Source organism: Equus asinus, chromosome 3 (genome assembly GCF_041296235.1).
Source record: "Equus asinus isolate D_3611 breed Donkey chromosome 3, EquAss-T2T_v2, whole genome shotgun sequence".
NCBI lineage: Eukaryota > Metazoa > Chordata > Mammalia > Perissodactyla > Equidae > Equus > Equus asinus.
Window position 1 is genome coordinate 131,162,527 of NC_091792.1, and position 27,616 is coordinate 131,190,142.

General features: G+C 39.5%; 1 long non-coding RNA gene across 1 annotated transcript in view; it reads right to left on the minus strand.

Annotated features, from left to right (window-relative positions):
• Positions 1–3,494: 3,494 nt before the first annotated feature.
• The window catches only part of LOC123284754 (uncharacterized), a 65,430-nt gene continuing 41,308 nt past the window's right edge, over positions 3,495–27,616 (minus strand). Inside the window, exon 3 of the long non-coding RNA XR_011502268.1 lies at positions 3,495–8,172. This is a non-coding gene — a long non-coding RNA (uncharacterized lncRNA). The remainder of the gene's footprint in view (positions 8,173–27,616) is intronic.

A 27,616-nucleotide genomic window follows, 5' to 3' on the forward strand; every position in this document is an offset into this window, starting at 1 on the left:
GAACACCATAGAACTGAGGTCAGAGAGAGGGAGAGGGCCGAAGTCAGTGCTGGAATTTGTGAGTTGTCATCATAGATGGCAGGAGATTTAGATTTTATTCTAAATCCACTTAAAGTAAAAGGTGGATGACATGACCCTTGGGGTGAAGAATGGATTAAATGAGGAAGTGAAGCAAGGAGTGCATGCAGGAGGCTCTTGCAGTTTAACTGCGAGATGCTGGCGCTAGTGACCACGGAGGCCGTAGTGCAGATGGGGAAAAGTGAATGAATTTAGGACGTATTTCCAGTGGAGGTGCTAAGCTGTAATTAGGGAGTGTGGAATAAAGAAAGCAGTCCCCATGACTCGGGACAGTGTGATTTACCAAGATGGGAGAGTTGTGGGGGAGGTAGATTTGGGGAAGAATCAAGACATATTTTAGTTTTATTAATGCCTTTTAGGTATTGAAGTAGAGATGGTTGAATGTGTGAATCTGAAGCTCAATGGTGAAGTCAAGACTAGTGCTGTAAGTGTTGGATTCACCATCATAGAGATGGTATTTAAGCCATGGGATTGAGTGAGATCAACCAAGAACAGTGTTCACAGGAAAAAGAAAGGGCTGGCTCTGAGTCCTAGGGAAATTGAGTATTTAGGATTAGTTTTTCCATCATTTATTGTGCACCCTTTTTGGTCTGTGCTTTCAGGTTGATATGTGCTTCCGAAAGGACTAAAGTGTCTCTAATCAAAAATACCTCCTCTGCTGATCTGGCAAATGGACTGGGGGTTAAGATGATGACCTCACAATGGCTTCTGATAAAATACAATTGTCCTATTTGCAATGACCCATTACCATACATTCCCATAAGTAACATCACAATGATGCTTCTACGGGGTATTTGCCATTCTCTTTTGGTGGGTCCAGCATGTTTGAAGCTCCTTCCTGCATTGGGAGAATACCCCACTTTATGCGTCTCCCCTTCCTCTGTAGATTTCCCAGGGTATAGGCAGGTGATTGGGTCTCTAGCAAGCAGATATGCTCACCCCAGACATTGAGCAGGAAGCCAGAGAGGTGAGGTGGCAGATGCTGAACCCAATCCATTCTGGAGAAGGTAGTTGCAGCCACATTCACTCCAGAGTCAGGAGTGGTAGAGGTCGTAGTAGTTGTGTCCAGTGTCCTAGCAGTGTCAGTGATACAAACTGTAGTGCCTTTGCACGTGGTGGAAGACAAGCATTTCCACTGGAGCTGTCTGTGGAGTCATCTGGAGCTTTCTTTCTTAGAACACATTCTCTATGTCTTGCTGGCCTTTCTGGAGATTCTATGAGCTATTATCCTTTAATAAATTCCTTGTCTGTTAAGCCAGTGTCGATGTTTGGATTTCCCAAGAAACAGTCAGACAGAGATTTATGTGCAAGAAAGTTTTAGGGGGCATGGCCTCAGGATCAACATCGTGAAGGGTGAGGGACACAGAGGAAGAACTTGAACTGTGATGTGGTTACAGTAGTATCCTCATCTGATCCCATGGGGTGCTCTAGAGCTGGGGGAGCCCTTCAGAGTTGCCCTGAAGAGAGCTGGAATTTTTTTACCCCTACTCCCCAGTCATTGGGCACAGGCTGCCCTGGGGTGGGGCATGTCCTCAGGCAAGATGACTCTCAGATTGAGAGCCATTCCTGGCCAGGGATGCAGTGGAAATCTGCCAGCCACCAGTACTCCCAGTCTCCACAACGAACTTTACAGTGTGCAAATCCACATTCCCCTGGAATCTAATAATAATCCACCTATTTTCTTCACAATTAGAATGAGAAACTGAGAGTCAGTCACAGCAAATAAACTGATAGAAAGTGGTGGAGGTGAAACTCAAGGCCTAATCTTATGATTCCAACTCCTGTTTCTTTGCCTGCTCTGTACCAAACATTGCAGGGAACACACAAACCTCAGGAACAGACAATCTATCCAAGAACTAGAGAAGGGGCGGGGCAGTTTTAGATTTTGAGGCACATCTGTTTTGGAGCTTTCCTCGAGCTCAGGTTTAGCTAGATTTGGGACCATGGAGTCCACTTGGAACCACCATTTGTGAAGGAGTCTTACCTTCTACTCCCGTGGGGGGAAAAAAAAGGCCACTTAACAGCAACCAAAGCCCCATGTTGGATATTATTTGTTGACATGAGCATCTATTCCTACCTTTGCTTATGTTCCCTCCCAGCGTCTGGAAGGCAGCCCGGGTTCTGGGTGAGATTTAAGTTCTGCCAGTGAAATGCACTTCCATGATATTTGGAAGGCAGAAGAGGGATGCAGACTGTTTTCCCACCACTGGGAGAGACGACTAGCAAGCACTGACAAGAGGGGTAGCAGCAGCTGGACTCCATTCACTGCCTGGTCACTAGAGACAGGAACAGAGGAGGCAGGAGCAGCAGCAGCATTTTCCTGACCTCCAGCTTGTAGCTATGGTGGTTGGTCTTGAAACCAAAAAGTTAGGAGCTGTCCCCTAGTTTCTACTCCTCCATCCCTTCCAAAATTTTGTAAACACTTAATTTCCAGTATTAAGCCAATTTCTTTCTGCTTGAAATACTTACAGTGGTTTTCTTTTTCCTGTGCTGAACCTGATACAGCACCCCAAGCATGCAGCCAGAGTCACTGACTCTGCTTTCCACATCCACACACATGACACAATCAGAGAAAAAATGCTTTTTGTGTTGTTTTGTTTTGTTTTTACCAGGAGAGCAACACAGAATGAAAAATCCCTAAGTGTGAGATGATCCTGCAGGAAACCAGCGGCAATGGGCTGACTGGAGATTGCTTCTTGGACAAGATGGGCTTGGAGCCTTGTCTTGCTATCCGGATTGTAATATTCAACCTTTCCAACCATGATGCTTGTGGCCAGCTTAGACCTATCCCCCACCTTTTCGATCTAACATCTATGGAGAGGGAAGGCATGAAATCCCACCAGGCGGTCAGGACACTTCCTAGCCCACTGTGTTGACAAGATGCTTCTCTAATAAAGCAGATATGCAGGAGCCCATGGCCGTTGGCAACTGGGCAAGTGTCAGCTAAAGTTGGAGGCGCCAAAAGCACGGTGAACGAAAGAAGAGCGCTGTATGGTCCCCAGGAATCCCTCCCCCAAGGAACGGAGAAGAGCAGTAGACTTTCGGAAATTAAGAGTCATTGGCTTTGTAGCAAACAAAAGCAAAAAGGCTCTTTTCAAACATAGGTGTCATTTTTAGAAGAGGACAGAGCCAAAGCTGCCAAGAGTCTGTAAGCCCCGCAAATTCAAGCATGAAATGGATATTCAAGGATAGCTTGCCCACAAATGCAGAGCCGGGGACACAGAAGATGCTGTGAAATTATCGGCCGCATGATACACAATGTAAGAAGGGATTAAAGTAATGTGCAGGCACCTTTCATTTTTAACAAGAATCATTAAATATCCAGTTTCTACTTCATAAGGCTGTTTCCATGTTCCAGGCAACAGCTGGTCCCACTTTATTGCTGTGGGTACAATGAGTTCTAGTAAATCCCATGTAATAGATGTATTCATATGCTCTGTTCTTTTAACAATCTTCTTAATTAGGGTGCTGTCCTTCTAAGCAAAGCATTTATATAGTTATTTTATTGCATTTGAATACAGTGTTAGCTTCAATGGACTGAATATAATTTTATGGGTTTTTTAAAACATTGTTTTACAATGAAGGGAATTTATTTTATCATCAGTATGGAGTTATTCCCATGGATATTTAAGAGCCATTGGTACAGAGGTTTATGAATCTCTGTTGAGAAAGAAAGATCCTAAAGAGGTAGTAGACAGTTGTAGTTTGGCCACTTATTAGCTTAACTTTTTTGAACCTTAATGGTCTTATCTATTAAATAGGTCAATATCTTCCTTGCCTACCTCATAGAGTAATTGCAAACACCAAATAAAATGTTGTACTTGAAAGGGCTTTATAAAGCATCAAGACTCAGGTGCATTTCAAGGGCCGTTACCCTCCCCATGGAAGCTCCTGACCTCACACCCTGTGTGGAGATAGTGCTGGTGCTTCAGTTGTAGAGGCATTAAGGTAGCCTTAGACTTTCAGGATGCATGGGTGAGGAACTGCAGAGAGAGCTCTGATTGTTTAGAAAAGATGATGGAAGATAACCAGAGCTGAGAGCCTCAGGCATTTTGGGACTGAGGGACAGTGGACAGATGTGGGGTTGATTAGATGTTAGCTATGGGTACCCACTGATACCTAAGTCTGTGTCTCCTCTCCATTATACCAAGTTATTTTCCAGGCCTCCACACATCCAGCCTCACCCAAAAACCCATTCTTACCTACATGAGAGTTCCAACAAACAATTCTTCATTTAAACAAATGAATGTTCTGGAAAATTTTTTCTGTACCCTACAGCCCTAAGGTTCCATTTATTGGGCTCAGATGTCCTAATCCTCCTTTACATGTTGACAAAGTGGAACTTGGCTGACTTCAGATTTCAGCTACCCATGCACATACAATTAGATATATCCTCAGCAAGGTAATTTTCAAATTTGAAAGACATGGATTTGTGAAGCAGGCCCTAATGTCTTTTGAATAATACTACATCACCAGTACTCCAATATCAATCTACATCATTGTCTTTATCATTATGCATCATAGAACCAATGGAATATTAGTTACCTTTCAAATCACAGGGTGAAATCCATTGTGTTGTCCGCAAAACATTCAATAAGAAAATTCAACTATTTTAAGCCCAGCTATTTTATCTACTTCTTTTAAATCTACCAAAGTTTCAGTGTATTCTCAAGTATATAAGGTTGGAGGCAGAAGTAGTCGAGTAGAAAGATCTGTGTTCGGAGGCAGAAAACATAGGTTTCAACCTATTTCTAAGAATTAGTAACTGAAGAAATTTGAGCAGGTTACTCTATCTCTCTGGGCTTCAGTTTGCCAAGCTCTTAAAATGAACATGACGACATCGACTTTACAAGGCAAGGATCAAATGAGATACTGTGGATGAAAGAGCTTTGAAAAAATTGAAGTTAGAACCTTTCTTTATTATGTGTTATAGTCATGGACAAATGTCCTTATTTATTGGTATCTCATTGATATTGGAAAATTTAAAATGTATTCTTACCTCAAATACTTATTTACAAACTCCTTAGCTGAAGATCCAGGTTAGAAGCTATCCTTTCCTCCTTGGCTCCCCTGCCCTCTTCTCTAGTTGTAATATTCATTTTTTTTTTCTGCTTTTTCTCCCCAAATCTCCCGCAGTACATAGTTGTATATTCTAGTTGTGGGTCCTTCTACTTGTGGCATGTGGGATGCCGCCTCAGTGTGGCCTGACGAGCAGTGCCATGTCTGCGCCCAGGATCCGAACCAGCGAAACCCTGGGCCACCAAAGAGGAGCACACAAACTTAACCAGTTGGCCAGGGAGCCAGCCCCCCTAGTTGTGATATTTAATTTAATTGTGGTCATGCCCTTCTTGGCTGACCTCTCAATTAAAGATCAAAGCACAGGGTCTCACTGCCAATTTTAAATCCATCTAACTGCTATCCAGATATTGAGGCTTTGTATATCCCAACGTGATCCTGAGAATCTAAGTCAGAGGAAGAGTAAAGGGAATGTGGGGCAGTCTTGGAGCTCTGCGTGAATGAAGAAGAAGGTACAAGGGCTACAGCAAAGTGTAAAGACCAAGTGATTTTCCAAATCACAGTCTTCCTGAGTCCCAGGGTCCATTTGCCTATACAAGTCTAAAACTGAATACCAAACTCTTTCTTTTAATCCGATGGAGGGTGAAAGAAATGTTAATCTATTGATAAGTTTAGGAGGTAAGTAGAAAACAATGTGAAAGCATAGTTTCTATCAAATGAGACCTACTGTAGGCTAAGTATCTGTTGGGGTTTGCGGGGAGCCAATAATTAGCACCATTTTTTCTTGCCCATGCTCTGAACCAATTGAGAATTAAAACGAGAGGTCAAGGTAGGCAGAGAACCAAAACATCAACTTTATTATTGATAATGTTAAGAACGAGGCCAATAACTGTGTAAGTGGGCTTCCTAATATTTTAGGAAATATTAGAAAATACTTTCTAATATTTAAGAGCATGCTTTATATCTACAAGCAAATGAGCCTCCTCTCCTGTGGACTTACTCCATGTCTGAGAGCAATAGTGACTTATGCTCTCTGCAAGTGGGCTCCCTCCCAGGAGAAAGAGAAGGAGGAGTTCAGGAATGCAAGCCCAGAACCTCCTTTCCAACTTGCCCTGAGGAGGAATAAGAGATGAAGAGCAGAGAAAACCCCAGAATGTTATGCTAGTGGAAGTCCTTCCACATAAGGCTGAAACATCAACTCTGGGAAAAGCAGCATTCCTCTATAATAGATCGACCTTCTTTCAGCCTGAAAGTAAAGTCCTGTAAGAGGAGTTAACTCTGAAATCCAGAATATCACACAACTGTGCTTCTTAAAGATGATGACTTGGATGAAACATCCATATTTCAAGAATACTTATATACTGCAAAATATTTGGCTGCCACATGTTTCTTCTCCTTTCTTACAGTGCTTTCTTCTCTAGGCTATCTATCCTGCTAATTATAAAATCATCCATCACCTTGAGTCTAGTAAGACAACAGTTGAAGAGCAATTGAAAACACAGAGATTGAGCAATGGCTGGTTTCCAGAACACAGAATCGACGCTACGAAACACTTTGCAAGATGGCATATTTCTTTTCTCCCTCAGCCTGGATTACTTCTTAGTGTTCCTAATTCTGCTGGCAGGAGTCCTGTTGAATTCAGGAAAACCATATGAAACCCATCCTGGGCGTTGCCAAAATAAATTGTTAATCATATCAGATGTAGCACCAAAGAGTGTTCCATCATAGTCAATTTTCTGTTTTGTAACTGTCCCCTTGGCTTCATTCAGGATCTGCCAAGAGGAAAGGAAGCCCATATTGTACATGCCACATCTCATTATCCACTGGAGGAGAGAGGACGGTGGGGAATGCTCATGGGGTCAAGGTGAGTGTACTCCTAACAGTAATAAGAGATGTTTATTACAGCCCAATTTCAAATATCCCTCTGGGGATATAAAGAGTTTGGGATCCACTACTATATGCATTACAGCTTGTAATCTCTTGAAGGTTCAATTTTCACAGAGTGGGGATGACCAGCAGGATTTCTGCCTGAGTGTTTCAAAAACGGCTTCTTTAAATACAAAGGTTGTATTAAATGACTGCAATTGTTTCCACTATCTGGTTCTATTAAATGGAACCAGGCTCACCTGGCACTTAGTTAATTGCGTATTTCTCCATTATAGGAGAAAGAAAGAAGCAAATGACAACCAGGGTAGAAAGATCCAGATTTTTTTTTTCTAATGGATCAAAAGCAGAATAGATCAGCAAAAACCAAAATCTGTCCTAGGGTAGCTCACATCGACACATCTCACCTAATCTCAATAGGCTTTTGGAAAACAAATTGAATCCCTTTGAGTTGAATCTGCACCCCCACCACATACAGAGTATTCTACAGGTGTTAAAATGAGCACGCTGGGGGCTATGCGGGTCCTGACCATTAATTATGGTGTAGGACTTCTGTATTTACCAAGACAAGAAATGGACTGATAAGAAGGGGATTTTGTCCAGGCCTCAGATACACAGATAAATAAATTCTTCATCCTTCTTTGGGCTTCCATTTAACCAAATAGAACAGTTCAACTGCTTTGCAAAATAAAACACAAAGATTGCTGTGCTGTCATTCTTAAAAGCATGCCAGTTCTAGTGGCTCCCATCATACCTACTTCTAGATATACATTTTGATTTCGGTCTTAATAAGGCAAGTTCTATTCACCAAGCTTCACTTCCCATGACTCATTTAAATAGGGATTTATGCATGCTGATTTGTTCCAGTTTAGGCATCTCACTGCTCTTCTGAATTTGGACATGCACCTTACCTGAGCAGGGATCATGAGTGTAAGTCTAAAGTAGAATGGTCATGTTAGAAAATTTCTGACACTCTACGAAGTCAATTTAAGCTTACTGGCATACCCAGGGATTGGAGATATGACACCTGGAGGTGGTTAGCTGTTGTGTGAGGAGGAATTTATTTAGCAAACCCCAAAGGAAAATGCATCCCAGCAAAGGAGTGTGGATGGATACCACTTGGCTGTACTTTCACTGTGAAATTTCCGAATCTGAACTTTCAATCCACCAGCTCGGGTTCCAGCAATGGAGTTCCTGTGTGTGGAGGAGAGGAGGGAGAGAATAGATGGTGGACATTTTTCTGTGGAGAACTTAAAAACAATAATAAAGCCGACAAAGAGATGGGCTACTTTGTATTATTACCATGTCCTGGACACTTCTCAACAATGTCAGAGATAAAATACATTTTCTCAAAAAGATCTTCCATTGGTTTAAGTTCTATACAAGTATTGCCATTACTGTTGAGTTTATAATATATAGGTAAGTCTCAAATTAGCACATTTTGCTGCTTATCCTTTAATGAACACTGTATTCTGCAGGGAAGTTAAATTGCAGAGCTCCCAGTGGTCAGCTGCCCTGACACACCAGATACAGCTACATGCACTATTTTGAAAGTCAGTCCATGGTTCAAAGAGTTGCAGATCACTTTGGATGCAGTTCTGTCTCCACTCCCTGTGGCACAAAGTTCACTAAAAGAAAAATTTCACTGTTTGTGTCTCTCTCTAGCCATTATGCTTATTCATTTAATTTCATGATTTTCCCTGAAAATAATTTGCATTTGGGGAGGATGAGTCTTAAAAGATGACCCGTTCTGGGTATCAAATACACTAGGTATACCACTGGGTTCCAGGCAAAAATACACAGTGTTTCTATTCTGAAAAGTACAAAAAGTGATCAAGGGGAAATAATGGTTTATTTGTGGATGAATATATGAATGGACAAATTCTGCTCCATTATAGCTTTTGAAGTAGCTTTTAAGAAAGATCTACAAAAGGAGCAAAATGAAAACAAAACACAACAACTACAGGCAATTCAAGTTAGAATGAGGAGGCAGACTGGGGTAAAGAAGAGGAGCACATACGCATACTGTGATTGCAAAGACTAAGCCTGTACTTTGGTTCTGAGCTTCCTGGTGGTCAGAGAGAATATGCAAGGGAAACCATATGCAATGACTGAAGTAATATAAGGTGACAGAGGCAAAGGAGCATTGACTGCAAGTACTCAACAAGCGTGTCCCTGGAGGTCCTAAGATCCATAATCTGTGATCAAAGCTATGGATAATTAAGGCTAATTAATGAATAATTACAATAAAATGCAAAAATGTTGCTAGTGGTTCATACAGAATGGCCTGCTATCTGCAGGAGTTTGCTAACTTGATCGCAGAGTGAGAAGAAACCGAGAAGGGCTTGCAGACAAAGGGTATGGGCTATTCAAAAGTGCCGAGGAATCAAAGAAGACGCGAGTTTGAGAAGTACGAGCACTTCAGTGTGACTGGAATGGAGCACATAATTCAGGGTGCAGCAAGACTTGAGGCTGGAAGGCAGCATCCAGCTTTTGAAGGACAGCAGCCTAGCCAAACTATGGCCCTCGGGGAAATCTGGCTCCCTGTCTGTTTTTGTAAATAAAGTGTTATTGGAACATAGTCATGCCCACTCTTTTACATATTGCCAATGGCTGCTTTCTCATTCATTACTATGGCAAGGTTGAGTAGTGGACAGAGACCACATGGCCAGCCTAAAATCTTTACCATCTGGTCCTTTACAGAAAAAGTTTGGCAACATCTGATCTAGAACATAGTAAGGCATTTGAAGTTTATCCTATAGGTTAAAGGGAAACAGTGAAGGATTTTTAAAAGTTAGGAGAACTAGCAGGGTGCTCTTGGCAAGTCTACTTCACAAATACTAGTCTCAGTTCCTTAAAGGTAAAAATGATTTGACGTGCCCCCAAACCCATACACCTCAGGGAAGACAATGTCCTAGCAGAGTGCACGCAGGAGTTTCAAAGAAGAGTTGATTGTGTACCAATCTGCTTTAGATAATGAACTGTTTAGTCACTGACTTCCCAAGCAGGGCAGATTTTTTTTTTTTTTAAGATTATGATAGATTACAACCTTGTGAGATTTCAGTTGTACATTATTGTTAGTAATGTTGTGGGTACACCACTTCACCCCTTGTGCCCTCCCCCCACCTCCCCTTGTCCCTGGTAACCACCAATCAGTTCTCCATGTCTATATGTTAACTTCTACCTATAAGTGGGGTCATATAGAGTTCGTCTTTCTCTGTCTGGCTTATTTCACTTAACATAATACCCTCAAGGTCCATCCATGTTGATGTGAATGGAGCAATTTGGTCCTTTTTTATGGCTGAGTAGTATTCCATTGTGTATATATACCATATCTTCTTTATCCAGTCATCAGTTTCTGGGCATGTAGGTTGGTTCCACATCTTGGCTATTGTAAATAATGCTGCAATGAACATAGGGGTGCATGGGATTCTTGGGATTGCTGATTTCAGGTTCTTAGGCTAGATACCCAGTAGTGGGATAGCTGGGTCATAGGGTATTTCTATTTTTAACTTTTTGAGAAATCTCCATACTGTTTTCCATAGTGGCTGCACTAGTTTGCATTCCCACCAACAGTGTATGAGGGTTCCTTTTTCTCTCCAACATTTGTCACTTTTGGTTTTGGATATTTTTGCCAATCTAACAGGTGTAAGGTGATATCTTAGTGTAGTTTTGATTTGCATTTCCCTGATGATTAGCGATGATGAACGTCTTTTCATGTGTCTCTTGGCCATACTTATATCTTCTTTGGAGAAATGTCTGTTCATGTCCTCTGCCCATTTTTTGATCGCTTTGTTTGTTTTTTTGTTGTTAAGCTGTGTGAGTTCTTTGTATATTATGGATATTAATCCCTTGTCGGATAAGTAGCTTGTAAATATTTTTTCCCAATTAGTGGGCTGTTTTTTTGTTTCAATCCTGTTTTCCCTTGCTTTGAAGAAACTCTTTAGTCTGATGAAGTCCCATTTGTTTATTCTTTCTATTGTTTCCCTCATCTGAGGAGTTACAGTGTCCGAAAAGATTCTTTTGAAACTGATGTCAAAGAGTGTATTGCCTATATTCTCTTCTAGAAGACTTATTGTTTCAGGCCTAATCTTTAAGTCTTTGATCCATTTTGAGTTTATTTTTGTGAATGGTGAAAAAGAATATCGATTTTCATTCTTTTACATGTGGCTGTCCAGTTTTCCCAACACCATTTGTTGAAGAGACTTTCCAAGCAGAGCAGATTTTCAAAGCTTCAAATCTTCCAAGATTTGAATCGGGAGCAAGTTATCCACCAGCCTTCAGTTGAGACAGGCTCCAGGCAACCACATAAGTAGCTGAGACACTTTATTTGCTTAAGAGAATCATTTTGTGTGGCATCCGCATGTTCACGAGGCATATAGCATAGCGGTTAGAAGCACAGCAGAGGGGTCCGCTTCTCAGTCAAAGCCACTTATCAGCCATGTACCTTCAGAGGCAAGGCTCAGTTTCCTCATCTGTCAAATGCGGATAATAATAGCAGCAACCCTATAAGAAGGTTGTTGTGAAGATTAATGAGTTACACAGTTTCTATCACACAGTAAGCACTCAATAAATATTCGTCATTCCTATTATAGGAAGCAGTTAGCTGGAGTTGAATCCTGGCTTTAGACATGACATTACATTATATGACATTACTTTACATTATATCTCACCACGTGACTTGCACATTTGAAAGTAAAATGAGAGATTCTCTTCTGTTCCGGCTACTTGACAGCTATAGAAACAAGGAAGTGGCTACAAACCACCAGAGAATGGGGGAGAAAACTGATATTTGAAAATAAAAGATAAATCTTTTTTTGATCGAAGACCCAGCTCCCAGTATTTGTCAGTTATATTAGTTCCCTAGGTCTTTAATAAACATTACCACAAACTGGGTGGCTTAAATCAATAGAAGTTTATTCTCTCACAGTTCAGGAGGCTGGAAGTCTGAAATCAAGGTGTTGGTTGGGCCCTACTCCCTCTAGGGGAGGAGGGGCTTGGGGGGAATCCTTCCTTGCCTGTTCCAGTTTCTGGTGGCTCCCAGCAATCCTTGGCATTCCTTGGCTTGTAGCTGCATCACTCCAATTTCCTCCTCTGTGGTCACATGACCTTATTCCCTGTGTGTATCTGTGTGTCTTCACATGACCTTCTTATAAGAATATCAGTTGGGAGCGGCCCCCTGGCCCAATGGTTAAGTTCTTGTGCTCCCCTTGGCGGCCCAGGGTTTCACTGGCCCAGGGTTTCACTGCTTGGGATCCTGGGTGCAGACACGGCACCACTCATCAAGCCGAGCTGAGATCACATCCCACATAGCAGAATCAGAGGCACTCACAGCAAGAAGAGACAACTGTGTACTGGGGGGACTTTGGGGAGAAGAAGAAGAAAAAAAAAAAAGAAGATTGGCAACAGATAGGTCAGGCGCCAATCTTTAAAAAAAAAAGAAGAATACTAGTCGTTGGATTTAGGACCTTCCCTAATCCAGTATGACCTCATCTTATGAATTATACATGGAAAGATCCTGCTTCTGGATAAGGTCACATTCTGAGGTTCTGGGTGGACGTGAATTTTGGGGGCCACTATCTAACCCAGTACAGTTATTTATGGTCACATTTTCCCAACCATAGCTTCAGGTCATCACTATCTTTTATATACTAGTCTTCTGATGTTGGCACCCTCTTTGCCCCTCTTGCTCTTGACTACACCTTGAAGCATAGCCACCTCTACAAGAGAAAGCTTCAGAAGCCCAGTTCTTCATTGCTTCACCTCTTCCTTGGCAAAGCAGAACACGAGTGGATAATTCTTTGCCTTGGGGCTATGCTTTGTCACTGGAACAATTTCTATTGGAAAATGTAATATTTTCTCCTAGAAAATACATTTCAAGTTGCAAACAATCAATTTAGAAACTATCTTAGGAATGCTGTCAGCTCGATGTTGAGAAATGCCTGCATCGTTAATAAGACATCAAGCGGGGTTTTGGACTGTCATCAGAGCCACAGCGGGAATCCGACTCTGCCATAATCCCTCCAGACATTGCTGGCTGTTTTATTTTGAAGAAATGAGTATCATTATCGGATACAAAAATTTTATTTTGGGCAGACATATAAAATCAGTCCATTTATTAGACAAGATTATAACTTACATGCCAAGAATTTAAATATTAGATTTTTTAGTGTGGGTTCTTCTAAAATCAGAGCCTGTGGCAAGGTCTTTGGTCTAGGTAGTTTATTTAGGGGGTGATCTTGAGAAGTAGGAGTGAGGGAGCAAGGAGAGTGAGAGAGACAGACAGAAGGAAAACCCAAAATGAGATGCACACTCGAGGTCACTGCTGTGTGCAATGGAAGCTTAGTCCTCTAGGACTTTGCAGAATTGTAGAGAACACCTCCCCCAAATCCTCCCATTGAAAGACTGGAAGCTGGGGCATCCCCCTACCTCCTTCTCACCATCAGATGAGGACTGCCTCTGGGCCATTATCTCCTTCACACTTCTGACGTGTACCTACCTGGGAGCAGGCGCTGGGGCAGAACGTGCTTAAGACAGGTGCTGGCCGTATGTGATGAGAGTCTTCTCACCCACAGCTATAGCTTCAATCAGAGGTGGGGCCAAGGGAAGGTGACACAGGCACCAGAAGCATCTGCTATATTAGAATTCCTTCTTTCCATCAAGGACATGATCTTCATTGTGGTCATCACGTAAAAGCTAACTACCCTATGAATTAGGAATGGCACATTGCATATTCCTTTTACAAATAAAATGTAATTAAGATATTGTAACTTGAACATAATTTTGTAACATTGTATCAGCTAGGAGCAAGCAAGACTCTCATAGAAGTTTCTTAGCAAACTTGCCATCACATCTCAATAGCCAGAGTGTACCCATGCCCCTTCCCAGGAAAGGAGTCACCACATAAATCAGTCAGAATATTCCATCATTGATCTCCGAAGCTGAGATAAAGAAGATGACAAAGCAGGAAAGGAGCTTCTTTGAAAGATATTGGCTGTAACTCACTAATCAGTCTTAGCACCATCAAAAGGAGGATCAGGCAATGTGTATTTTATGACGTGATGTAGTACAAGTGCCTAGCATCTCCTATGAAGTATTCTTGCAAAACCTGAAATTGAACCTGAATGTTATCAAGTCTTCAGATCCAACTATCAGTTTAAAGGGAATACTGGGAGTAGAGGAACTAGCTAAACAATACCATGAGGGGAAAACCAGCTAAATCCAGGATAAGGACATTCTGTGGGATGAATGATCCAGTTTTCCCAACAAATCTGTGGCATGAAAAAAACATGGAGGGAGGGAGACTGCTGGAACAAAAGAGATTTAAGAGACATGACAATCAAAGGCAATAATGTGAACTATTTTAGATCCTGATTCAAACAAGCCAACCAGGAAATAACATTGCGACAAGGGAAATTCACATATGAACTGGATATTAGATGATATTAAGGACATTCGATGCTATTAATTCTTGCGGGTAACAATGGCATGGTGAGGTATTTATGAGTGAAATGACATGATGCCTGGTATTTTCTTTAAAATGCTCTAGGGAAAAAAAGTGGTGGAAGGGGATATGTAAAACAAGATTGATAAAATTGTTGATAATTTTTGAAGATGGGGATGTGTGCACCGGAGTTCATTTTACAATACCCTCCACTTCTGTCTACCTTTTAAAATTTCTATAATACATCATAAAAAATTAAACAAATACTGGTAGCTCACGGTATTTTTGAGGAGGGCCTAAGAACTAGACTCAAAGGTAAGCTCCCAACATCCAATTCTCCAAACTACACCCCAGAACCGGCCTGCCAGGAGACAGCCTCAGTGGCTCCACCCCACTGAGCACCAGAGCAAACTACTGCCCCCACTTGTGCCTCCTCTGCACCAGGAACTTGTCTTTGAAACCACAGAGAAACTGGTGTTTCTGACACTACTGCCACTGAAAGCCAGACATCTCAATTAGGCCACTGAGCAGCAAAAGATGGAAACTCCACACACAGCCTGTTTCCTCACACTGCTCACTTCTGAGTTGAAGTCTTACAGGTGCATCTGATGGGTGGAGTCTATATTGTGTCCTAGCTGCAAGGGAGTCTGAATTTCAGTTCTGGCTTATACATTAGCAAGACAGAATTTATAATACAGTCATGTGCTGCCTTACGACATGTCAGTCAACAGCAGACTGCATATGCAACAGTGGTCCCATAATATTAGTACCACAGAGTCTAGGTGTGTAGCACGCTATACCATCTAGGTTTGTGTAAGTACATTCTATGATGTTCGCACGACAAAATCATCTAACGATGCATTTCTCAGAATGTACCCCTGTCATTAGGTGGTGAATGACTGCAGCAGCATGTAGCATGTCCCAATTTTCCCCAAATATAGAAAGGTTATCCAAAAGACGATAGGCAGCCATGTCTGGAACAGATATCCACTATTTACTATGCCACAGTCACCATAGGTCAATTAAGATTTGCCCCTTGGGCCGGAGACTAACCCAGCCATCCCTGAAATATATGGATACCCCATTCCTGACTAATATAGAGTTCTGATGGCAAGGAAGAAAAGAGCAAAGGCAAGGAAGGCCATGCAGGGGATGGCTATGGGAAGGTACCCCACAGTGAGTGCCACAGATGTCAATGCATCAGCATGATACATATGAAAGTGACCCACTTTGGAAATCAGATTTCTATGCTACTGTATCGCTTTGTGCTATTTACTTGATTTCTCTGTCCTCAGGTCAAATAGCAGAGCTGGTTTAGATCAGTGGTCTTCCTCCCTCTCTCCCTTCTTCCCTTCCTTCCTTCTTTCCTTCCTTCCTTCCTGCCTTCCTACCTTCCTTCCTTCCTCCCCTCCACCTCTGAGGAAACTTAGGGAGCTCCACAGACTTTTCAAAAATTGCTGGACTAAGTGATATTTTACTGTTTTTTTCCCCAGTTTTATTCAGTGACTCCCCCTTGGACCACTTTATATTCCACACTTTGTTTTATATAAGTAGAGTAAAGTTTTCTATGAGAAGAGTAAAATAGACTAGGGGTCATAGCATAACTTGATCCAATAGTAAATTGGGCATGGCTCAATTTACTCTGTCCCCACATTGTTTCCTGTGATGAATCATTTGTCTAGATCTCAGTTTTTCAGTCAGATGTTTGGGTCCCCAAGTTGTCAGGGTGTAGATCACACACATGCTCTGTTCAAGCTCTCAAATTAGAAACTGCTTAGGGAAGAGACTCTATCTTATTCCTCTTCATGTCTGTCAGTCTCCAAAATGCCCTGCACAGAAAAGATGCCTAGGAAATGTTGGCAGGTTATTTGATGATATACAAATGCAATTTTAGTGTTCTGGGCAGTTTATATCCTCATAAATTGTCACTAGTACACTGGAGACTGAGCAGGGAGTGGGTTCTTTGGGGCTACAGGAGCACAGGGAGGGTCCTCACTTGAGGCCACTGACACGTGGAAGCCTTTTCAACACTCCTGAGGTGGGAAGTAAAGCTGCATCTCTTACCATCTCCCCCACCTCCCACCCTATCCCTTGGAACACTGGTTTTTAAACTCTTCCACCTATTTTCCCAGGTCATTTTCTTTTTGCTCCACCCACCTTCCATGAGAGGCCCAGGATAAGTCCTAGTTGGAATCAATGCAAAATTACATGGACAAAATTCAAAGAGAGGCTCTTCATCACTAGTGTTGATATGGCTAGCATTTTTCTTACAAGAATCAACCTGTCAGAAGAATTATGATGCCATGATGTCTCTTTGATGATCTTGCCCATCATAAAGAAGGGAGCAAAGGTTAAAAAAAACTACCTAACGTTCTGCAACAGGTGGTCCTTTCAAACACAATTCATTTCACACAGTATTCATCTGTTCTTGTAGTTGCCACAGACAAAGTAGCTTGTTAGTCCATCGTGTCTCTCCTCAGCCTTTCAAATCACATTGTGTTTCAGCAGGAAAATGTGTTTCAGTAGGAAAAGAGCTGAACCTTACTCTCTCCTATAAATTGTGTAATTGGAAAGCAATAAATTTAAAGATCTAAAAGGAAAAGAATAAAGACAGCGTCAAACAATGACTTTCTCTAATTAGTAACCATTTATGTCTCCCATTTGGTAAAGTGCTTTGCAAATGTAGTCACCTTTTAGTTTAAAGCATATTCATTTTGTGAGTAGAATACGATTTCATTTGTGAGAATGAGAATTAAGTGTGGCTTTTAATCAGCCTGGAGCTGTTTAGTACTAGGAGCTATTTAGCACTCCAGGAGCTCTAAAAATTATAGCTGTACCATGAAGAGTTTATTTGCTACAGTAGTTCAAAAATCTGATACCACTATAGAAACTAACTTTTTACTTGTTTCTGATCAGTAGAAAATTAAACTTGGAGAGCAAAAACGTATACACATACACACACGCAGATACATATATATAGTATTAAAACTGTCACAATGTTTAAAGTTAAAGTTCTCAAAGTTAGCACTATTTTTGAAAGTCGTGTCTTTGATTGTGACTTGATTTTTCACGATTTATTGTTTTAAGTAACAAGCTGCTCTAATTAGAATCAGCCATTCAGTTACTGAGTTCCAGCTATGAAAAATCTCTAGCGATATTGCTAACACTAATAATTTCACATTAATGGCACTAAATGTTTAGTGCGTGTCCTGCCAGGGACAAATATCATTTTATGAAAAGGTGATTTTCCTCTAACTTCCAACTAGCTTGAAGAAATCTTTGAAGTTCGTTGAAGTTTGTTTTTAAGAGGTGTGTGCTATGCTGGAGTTGGGAAGACGGCAGTCTGTATGCTGGAGCAATCATATATGGAAAGGATTTTGCAAGCTTTGATTAGATTCTCACTACTAGTATGGTCCAACTGGAAGGAAAAGGAATAGTAGCTTCCCCCCCCCACTATTTTATTACAAAAATTTTCAAATATGCCAAGAAAATTGAAAAGAGTTTTATAGTAAATACCTGTATATCCACTTCTAGAGTCTACATTAGTATTTTGCTATATTTGCTTTATCACAGAACTATCCTTCTATTCATTCCTCTATGTCTCCATGAATCAAGTCTATTTTTTTAATGAAAATCAAACTGCATTCCAAATGTTAGTATACCGTCTTCTAAATATTTCACCATGCATATAATTAGCTAGAGTTCTATATTTATTTACAGTTCTTTATAGGTTTTTCGGTAAAATTTATGTACATTAAAATACATAAATATTAAGTATTTCATTTGATAAGTTTTGCCAAGTGCTTGTACTCATGTATCTGAATAGTTGTCAAAATATAGAACATTACCATCACTCCAGAAAGTTCCCTCTTATCCTTTTCAAGCCAATCCTTGCCCCGACTCTCCCACCCCTAGGTAATCACTATTTGGATTTTTTTTCACCACAGAATAGTTTCACCTGTTCTAGAACTTTATATAAATATAATCATCTAGTACATGCTTTTCTGTATCAGGCTTCTTTCACTCAGCATGTTTTTGAGATCGTCCATATTGTTGCCTATTTGTTTCCTTTTCCTTATATTGTAGTATTTCTTTGTATGAATATATTAACTTCATTTATCTATTCTCCCGTTAATGAACGTTTATATTGTTTCCATTTTGGGGCTATTATGAATAAAGCTGCTTGTGCAAGTTTTTGTTGTTATTGTTGACGTATGCTTTCATTTCTGTTTGTCTGCTGGAGCCTCCAGAAAGGAATGTAAACTTGATTTTCAACACTTTAATTTTAGCCCATGAGGCCTACAGAACTGTCAGCTAATAAATCTGTGTTGTTTTAGCCCTAAGTTTGAGGTGATCTGTTACAGCAACCACAGAAAACAAATACAGATTTTGGTCCTGGGAAGTGGGGGTGCTGCAGTAACAAATACCTGAAAAAGTGGAGGTGGCTTTGGAATTGGGCAATGGATGGAGGCTGCAAGAACTTTTGAGGTGCATGATAGAAAAGCCTAGATTACTTTGAATAGGTTGTTGGTAGAAATATGGGTGGTAAAGTCTCTGCCAGTGGGGGCTCAGAGGAAGTAAGGACTATGATAGAGAAAACATGGATTACCTTGGGAATACCTAAATTATCGTCAACAGATTGTCAGATTGACATTGTCAGCAGAAACATGGCCTTTAAAGGCGCTGCTGGCGAGGGCTCTAGAGGAGTATGTTATTGGAAGCTGGAAGAAAGGAGATTTTTGTTACATATGGCAGAAATTCTGTTACATGGAAAGCAGAACTTATAAATGGTGAAATTGTGTTTTATCTGAGGAGCTTTCCAAGCAGAGCATTGAAGGTGTAACTGGTTTCTTCTTGATGCCATTAGTAAAATGTGAGAGGAAGGGGAAAAAATTGAAGGAAAAATTCTTAATAAAAAAAATTAGAAGGAACCAGGACTTGGCAATTTGGGAAATTCTCAGCCTATCCAAATTGCAAAACATGCTAAAAATAAGAGATTCGTCATCAAGAAAGCAGGCTCTAGAGATAAAATGGAGGATGTGGCAAGACAACTTTTGCTGGTACCCCAGACGAAACAAGGTCAGAGTACTCAATCATACAAAAGGCTTTTTGACAAGACTAGGTACGTGACTCATAAATCTCCTCAGTCATCTCAGCAGAAATAAAAAACAGGGATGGGTTATCTAGAAAAGAACTGTGGAGAAGGTTCTTGTTTAATGGACTTAATCCCTGTGACATGCACAAGAGACCCACTAAGTTTTTGAGAAAGTTATATGAGCAGACACATTGCCAGCTTGGACTGAAAGGGACAGAGAAAATGCGAAATGAAAGAAAGCAGTTGGGTCCTGAAAATTCTACATGCAGGTTAACAAACATGTGCTACCTTTCACACAAAGCGAAAAGACACTCAGAGTGTGAGGGCTGAGACCCAAAGGCAGAGGCAAGAGTCACAGAAGGTAATTCCAAGACCTTGAAATGTAACAGAGTTTGTCCGTCCAGTGGATTTCTAAATTTCTTGGAACTAGTGACTCCTTTTTTCCTTCTATTTTGTCCCATTTTGAATGGGAGTACCTGTAACTGTGATGCTATGTATTGTGTTTTGGGAACCACCATTGTATTTTGGGAGCAGGTAACTTGTTTTCTAGCTTCACTGGTACACAGATGGAGAGAAATTTTGCCCTGGGATGGGTTATACCCAGAGCCTCACCCTTGCATAATCTAGATGACTTAGATGATAAAATCTGAGACTTTAGAGCTGAAGAAATTTAGATGAGATTTTGGACTTTGAGTTGATACTGCATAGATTGAAACTTTTGGGAAACTTGGGATGGTGCAAATGTATTTTGCAAATCAGATGTATAGGAAGCTTTGGGGCCCTGAGGGTGGGCTGTAGTAGGCAGAATAATGCCACCCCCAAAGATATCTATACCCTAATTCCTAGACTCTGTGAATATGTTACCTTATATAGCAAAAAGGGACTTTGCAGGTGTGATTAAGGACATTGAGATAGGGAGATTATTCTGGACTATCCAAGCATGTCCAACATAATCACAAAGTTCCTTAAAACTGGATGAGGGAGATAGAAGAAGAGAGTCAAAGAAGAAGATGTGACAGTGGAAGCAGAGATCAGAGTTATTTGATGTGAGAAGGACTCACTGCACCTATACTAGCTTGAAGAAGGAATGGGGCCACAAGACAAAGAACGCAGAAACCTTTTAGAAAAAGCTGGGAAAGGCAAGAAAATATATTCTCCCTTGGAGCCTCCAGAAAGAAATGTAGCCCTACTGACACAGATTTAGTGAGACCTATGTCAGACTTCTCACCTCCAATACTATAAGATAATAAATTTATGTTGTTTTAAGCCACTAAGTTTGAGGTAATTTGTTATGGTAGTCATAGAAAATTAGCACACTTGGGTAAATATCTATGAATGGAATTGTTGGCTTCTGGAGTAAGAATATGTCTACCTTTATGAGAAAATATCAGCCTTTTCCAAACTGATTGTAGAATCTTACACTCCCACCAACAATGCATAGCAGTGTTACATATCCCTGCCAATATCCAGTGGTGTCACTTCTTTTAATTTTAGCCATTCTGGTGGTTTGCAATCGTATCTCATTGTGTTTTTAATTTAAATTTCCCTGATGACAAATTATATTGAGCATTTTTTCATGTACTTAATGGCCACTTATCTTCCTTTGCTAAAGGTCTGGCCAAAGCTTTTGCTCATTTTTAATTGGATTGTTTGTCTTATTTTTGACTTAAAAAGAGTTCTTCATGTATTTTGGATAGAAGCCCTTTGTCAGATATATGTGTTCCAGTATTTTCTTGGAATCTGTGCAATTTCTATTCATTTTTAAATGATGTCTTTGATGAGCAAAAGTTTAAAATTTTTCCCACATGGATATTCACTTTTTCTAACATAATTTATTGGAAATACTTTTCTTTTCTCTTTGGGTTGTTTTGGCATTGTTTAAAAAATTTAATGACCATGTAAGTGTTGGCCCATTTCTGAGATCTCTATTCTTTTCCATTAATTTATTTGTTCCAGTTATCACTCTGTTTGATTACTATAGCTTTAAAGATTATCTTAAAGTCAGGTAATTAAACTCTCTAACTTTGCTCTTCTTTTTCAAAATAGCTATGAATATTCTAGGTCTTACAGTTCCATGTGAATTTTAGGAATAGCTTGTCAATTTTTGCAAAACTCCAGGTGGGCTTATGATTGGGATTGAATTGTATCTACAGATCGATTTTGGGAAAAGTGATAGCTTAACAATATTGAATTTTCCAATCCATGAACATGGCATATCTTTCTGTTTATTTAGATATACTTTAATAAATCTCAGCAGTGTTTTTTCAGTGCAGATCTTGCATGTCTTTTGCTATATTTAGTCTTAAGAATACATATATTTTGAAACTATTGGAAATGGAATTTTAAATTTTTTATTTTCAATTGTGTATTTTTCAATATTTATAAAACCACATTGGCTTTTATGTATCGGTACAAACCCCTGTAATTTCACTAAATTCACCTGTCAGTTCCAGTAGATGTTTTGTAGATTCTTGAGGAGTTCATTGTGAACATTCAAATTGCCTGTAAATACAACCAGTTTTAGTGCTTCCTTTTTGATCCTTATGCATCTTATTTCTTTTCATTGTCTTATTGCACTGGCTTCAACTCCCAGTACTATTTGATTCAAAATTCTAAGACCAAAAGTTCTTGCCTTGTTGCTGTACTACATTTTTAATACTTCAACATCAGATGTCAAACTATATATAGGTTCTTTTGTAGGTGCCCTTTATCTGATTGAAGAAGTTCTCTTCTATTCCTAATTTTCTGAGAGTTTCTACCATGAATCAGTGTGACTTTTGTCAGATGGTTTTCGGCATCTATTGATTTTTTTCTCGTTTATTCTGTTAATACAGTGAATTACACTGATTTTAAAAGATTAAACTAATCTTGCATTCTTAGGACAAACTCAACTTAGTCTGTGATATTAAATTTATGAATCAACTTGACTGGGCTAAAGGATGCCCAGAGAGCTGGTAAAACATTCTTTCTCTGTGTGTCTGTGAGGGTATTTCTGGAAGAGATTAGCATTTGAATTGGTGAACTGAGTCAAGCATTTGGCCTTCCCTGATGTGGGTGGGTATCATCCAATCCATTGAGCCCCTGAACAGAACAAAAGGGCAGACATCAGCAGTCCTGGTTCTCAAGCTTTCGCACTCAGATCTGGACTTAGGCAATCAGCCTCCCCAATTCTCAGGGCTTTGGACTCAGACTGAATTACACCACCGGCTTTCCTGGTTTTACAGTTTGCAGAAGGCAGACTGTGGGATTTAGCTTTCATAATCACGTGAGCCAATTTCTCTACTAAATCTCCTCTTACATGTATCTTTATATATATATCCTATTGGTTCTGTTCCTCTGGAGAACCATGACTTATACATACTCATAATGTTTTATTCTTTTTTATATATTGCTGAATTAGTTTTGTCAACCTTCTGTTAAGAATGTTCACGAAGGATATTGGTCAGTAATTTTGTTTTATTTCAATGTTTTTATCAGGTTTTGGTATCAGGATATGCTCATCTCATAAAACAAGTTTTTGGAAAGAGTTTATCTAAGATTGATGTTATTTATTCATTAAATATTTGATTGAATTTGCCAGCAAAATTACCCAGCCTTGGAGTTTTCTTTGTGTAAAGATTTTAGACAAAAATTCAGTTTCTCTAATAGACATAGGGCTACTCAAATTTTCTATTTTATCTTGTGTCAGTTTGGGAAAATTGTGTCTCTTAAGAAATATTGTCAAGTTTCTTACAAAATTTCTAAAATATTCCTTTTATTCATTTCATATCTGCAGGCTCACTACTGGTATCCTCTCTTTAAAAGTTCCTGATATTCATAATTTATGTTCTCTCTCTTTTAGCCTTGATCAGTTTATCAATGGTTGTACCAATAACAGGAGGCTGAAAAAACAGAGACGATCCATCATTCAAAGAGCTTTGGCTTACTTGTAGTCTAAGAACTCCCATGGATTGCTTCCCAAAACATTTCTTCTAGAGGGTTATGTAATAAAACATTTATTGTGTGTAAAATCATACAACTATTTCACAGCACTTTTCCTTTTATTAATATATAGATAATAATCCATGAGCACATGAGCTATGTGGTAAAAAACAATTGAGTTTGGTCAAAACCTATTATTGTAACATCAGGGTTAGACAGTGTATCCTAGTGGTTAAGAGCTAAGCCCCTGGAAATTAGACAGACTTGTGTTCATATCCTGGATCTAGTGTCTGCTAGCTGGGGACTTGAAACAATTTACCTTATTTTTCTAAGTGTCTATTGTTGTTAGGATTAAATAAGATAGGACATGTAAAGTATTAAGTACAATTATTGACTCAGTGTGTTCAAAAACATTTTCACTATTATTTCTTTCACTATTAGCATTGTTACCAGCCTGGTCAGATTTAATTTTAGATAACAGAGTTTGGCTTATTTATGTGTTTTTTTCTCCTTTTGCATTGTCTCAAGAGTTTTAACCTCCTGTCCTAAACTTTGTAAAATGCTGCTCAGCATTATTTTACCAGTATTGTGGTTGTAAATTATCTCCAGAAAAAGTTTTGACATCAAATGGAGTGTTGTCCTTGATTGATTAATCAAAGTGTTTTCTGTACCGTTTTCATTTGCATAGTTCTTTGGGGATGAAAAGGTCTTGCCAAGACTTTTTCCATGTGTTCTTGAAAATTATCTAACTAAGTCCAAAAAAGACATTAAAATATAACCCCTAGCAAACAGGAAACTAACTTTTTCATTCGGGAACTTAGTCAAAAGCCAACTTTTTGTGGTTTATGTGAAGGTTCCTCCCACAAAGTTCAGAAATTCATCTTACATTTTTCAGTCACTTATTTTCCTCTTTTTCCAGACTACCTGCAAAGATATGACTCTTTATTTCAGCTTACAGAAAGTGATTTCAGAGACACCTGCACAGATTTTTTTTAATGCTTTTTTCTTCTTTTTACAAAACGAAGGTTTTTGCTTTTTTTTTTCCTTCTGAGGTGAAGACAATCCCATAGAAATACCAGACAGCCACGCTGGCTTCAGGCAACTATAAATAATTTCCCCATCCACAACCAAATACAAGTACCTAGCACACTGTTTATACAGCCTATTAATCATTATTTAGTCAAGAGAAACATCAAGCAACGGACAAGCCTGGACAGAAGATGTGTCTTTTTTGGAGGGACTCTCTTGGCTTATTATGCAACTGCCTATATTTTATAGCCATCATGTTTTAGGATAAGACTGTTGAGCTATCCTTTGAATTCACGGCATTTTTTTTTTATTTTAAAAAAGTGAAACAGCTGGGCAATTTTATTTGGTGGAAAAAGAGAACTTGATGAACATATACGTCTACTTGCTCTTCTCATTACAAGCTCTTTCCTGTCTTTAAAAATATGTATTTGTATGTTTTCATGTGACTTTAACCTGGGTGTGTGCATTGTTTTGTGTTCTGTTCTTCACTTGCTCCTACTTTCTACACACATTTCCATGTAATGACACAGATTATACATTTGCCACCATTGACTAAGGAGTGTTCTATCAGGTTAGGATAATCTAATGGGCTTAGCTATTCCTCTATTGTTGAGAATTTGGATTGTTTCTAATTTGCTAGCTACTCTAATAAACATTGGGCAAATAAGGATTTCCCTCTGAATTCTCTTCCCTCCTTTGGGAATTATTTCCTTTGTATATGAAGAACTGTTCTGTGTATCATATTAAAGCTTTCTTTTGGGGGGATCATCAGAAGGAAATTTTATTCTGAGTTAATTCTTTGTGATCAAATTTAACTTCAAATATTCGAGCAACCGTTACTTTTTGTAACCACGTTCTTAACTTTTTTTTTCAACCTATGGGGCATTTCAGAATCATAGAGTCAAAACAAGAGCTTTGGAAATAACTTATTCAACTAATACTTATCGTACACTTATACACTAGGTGTTATGCTAACCCAAGCCTCTTCTCCTTTTATAAATGAGGAAAGTAAGACTTGTCACCAAAACCCTGCAACTGAAAAGTAGTACTTTGGTCTTGTATTTGAATGTGACTTTTTGCATTTCAAAAATTTTACTTTTAATTATTACCTATAATTATCCTGTCACATTGTCTCAATGATCCCATAAGATAAAAGAGAATATATGTGCTATCTTTTGTTTTATTTTGTTTTGTTTTACGATGAGATACAAGAATCTTACAGACCTGACCCAAAGTCACGTGCTTCACTCTTGGTCAAACCAGGATACAAACGCATTTTCGTGACTTCTTTTCCACAGTTCTATTCTGAAGACTAGGCAAATCTTCCAAAATCAGAAAGGTAAGCCAATTCCTATATGCAGGGATGTAATCTGTAAGGTACTTTTTTTTTTTTTGAGGAAGATTAGCCCTGAACTAACTACTGCCAGTCCTCCTCTTTTTGCTGAGGAAGACTGGCCCTGAGCTGACATCCGTGCCCATCTTCCTTTACTTTATACATGGGACGCCTACCACAGCATGGCTTGCCAAGTGGTGCCATGTCCACACCCGGGAGCCAAACCAGCGAACCCCGGGCCGCCGAGAAGCGGAACGTGCGAATTTAACCACTGCACCACTGGGCCAGCCCCTGTAAGCTACTTTTTATAACTGGATTACAAATCCTCAGTCTTCCCAGCAAAGGATCCTATCATTTTCAAATATCTGATCATTAAAAACATTATTTCCTGATAGATAAGTGGACAAAGGATATAATTTGAAAATTCATTTCAAATAGTATTTATTGGGTGCCCTCTATACATCAGGCGCTCTTCTCAACACTAAGGATTTAGCAAGAAGCAAAACAGACACAGCCCCTGCCCCTGTGGCCAGTTCCACCATATGAATGATCAAATGTATACATAGAGAAAAACAGCAATCACATACTTTTCATTATTAGTTCTTTAAAACAAAAAGAGAAAATGCTCGATGCCTGCATGTTTGTATGAAACTGATACTTGATACTTTCATATGCTACAAGAGGAACTGTGATGTTAGAATCCCCTTCTGGGAAAGGAATTTTGCAATATATAGAGAGCCTTAGACACGTCTAAACTTTTTTGTTAAAAAATCTCACTTCTGGAAATCTTTTCTAACAGAAAAAACTTTATGCACAAAGATATTCATCTCAGAGTTCTCTACAACAGTTTAAAAAAAAAGGTAAGGATGACAATGGAAAGAATGAAGAAAAGTCTGAGGCATCCATATGATAGACTCAAACATAGGCTTTCAAATATAATACTTATAAATAGTTTGTGTGGGAAAAAAAGACTATATAAAATGGTATATTCAGTATGATCTAGGAGGAGAAATAATAAGATTATGGATGGCTTATTTTTCTCCTTCTGTTACATTTTTTTTATACTTTCTAGATTTCTACAGCAAGATTTTATTACTTTGATAATCAGAAGATAACTTTACCACCACCCCCCCAATAATGTGTTATTTACAGATATATTTGTCTTTGTGGATACACAGCACTGAAAATATCAATGTGGAGGAAAAAGTACCAGAGGCTGTGTGAGAAATGTGTTTTATTTTTCTCAATTGTCACCTTGTCTCATACTAAAGTCTGAATAGTTCCTTCCCTTTCTTTTATCTTATTCATGCTGGACTTACACATTACAGGGCTCCCAAAAGAGCATTTAAAAATTAATATTGATGAAAATTTTATCCTCTTGCCTCACAGACTAGATTAAAGGCAACATCTGTTATATATGTAGTTGAGGGTTCAAATTTAAATATCTTCGGGCAACTAGAATTCTTCTTTTATTCAGTAACTTTACTGTGTCCATTACCCCACCTCCTCGCACCACCATACCCAGGGAGCATGGAAATGAATTCCAGCAAAGGGCTCAAGAAACCCTGTTAGAAGCACAGGAAGAAATTTCCTAATTCAGCCTTGTCTTCCACAGGTTTTCCAAGAACTGTTTATGGGTTTATCTGGACAGAACGCTCTGTGCTTGCAATGGCAAGGTCAAGTCAAGTGTTAAACTCGGCCAGGTCACAAGAGTGCTGGGAGGGCAGCGAGGAGAGGAGGGCCTGTGAAGCTGCCCAGCTGTTCTCAGGGCCTGAGAGACTTCCGATGACCTGACCCTCCTCTCTTTCAGTGGCTT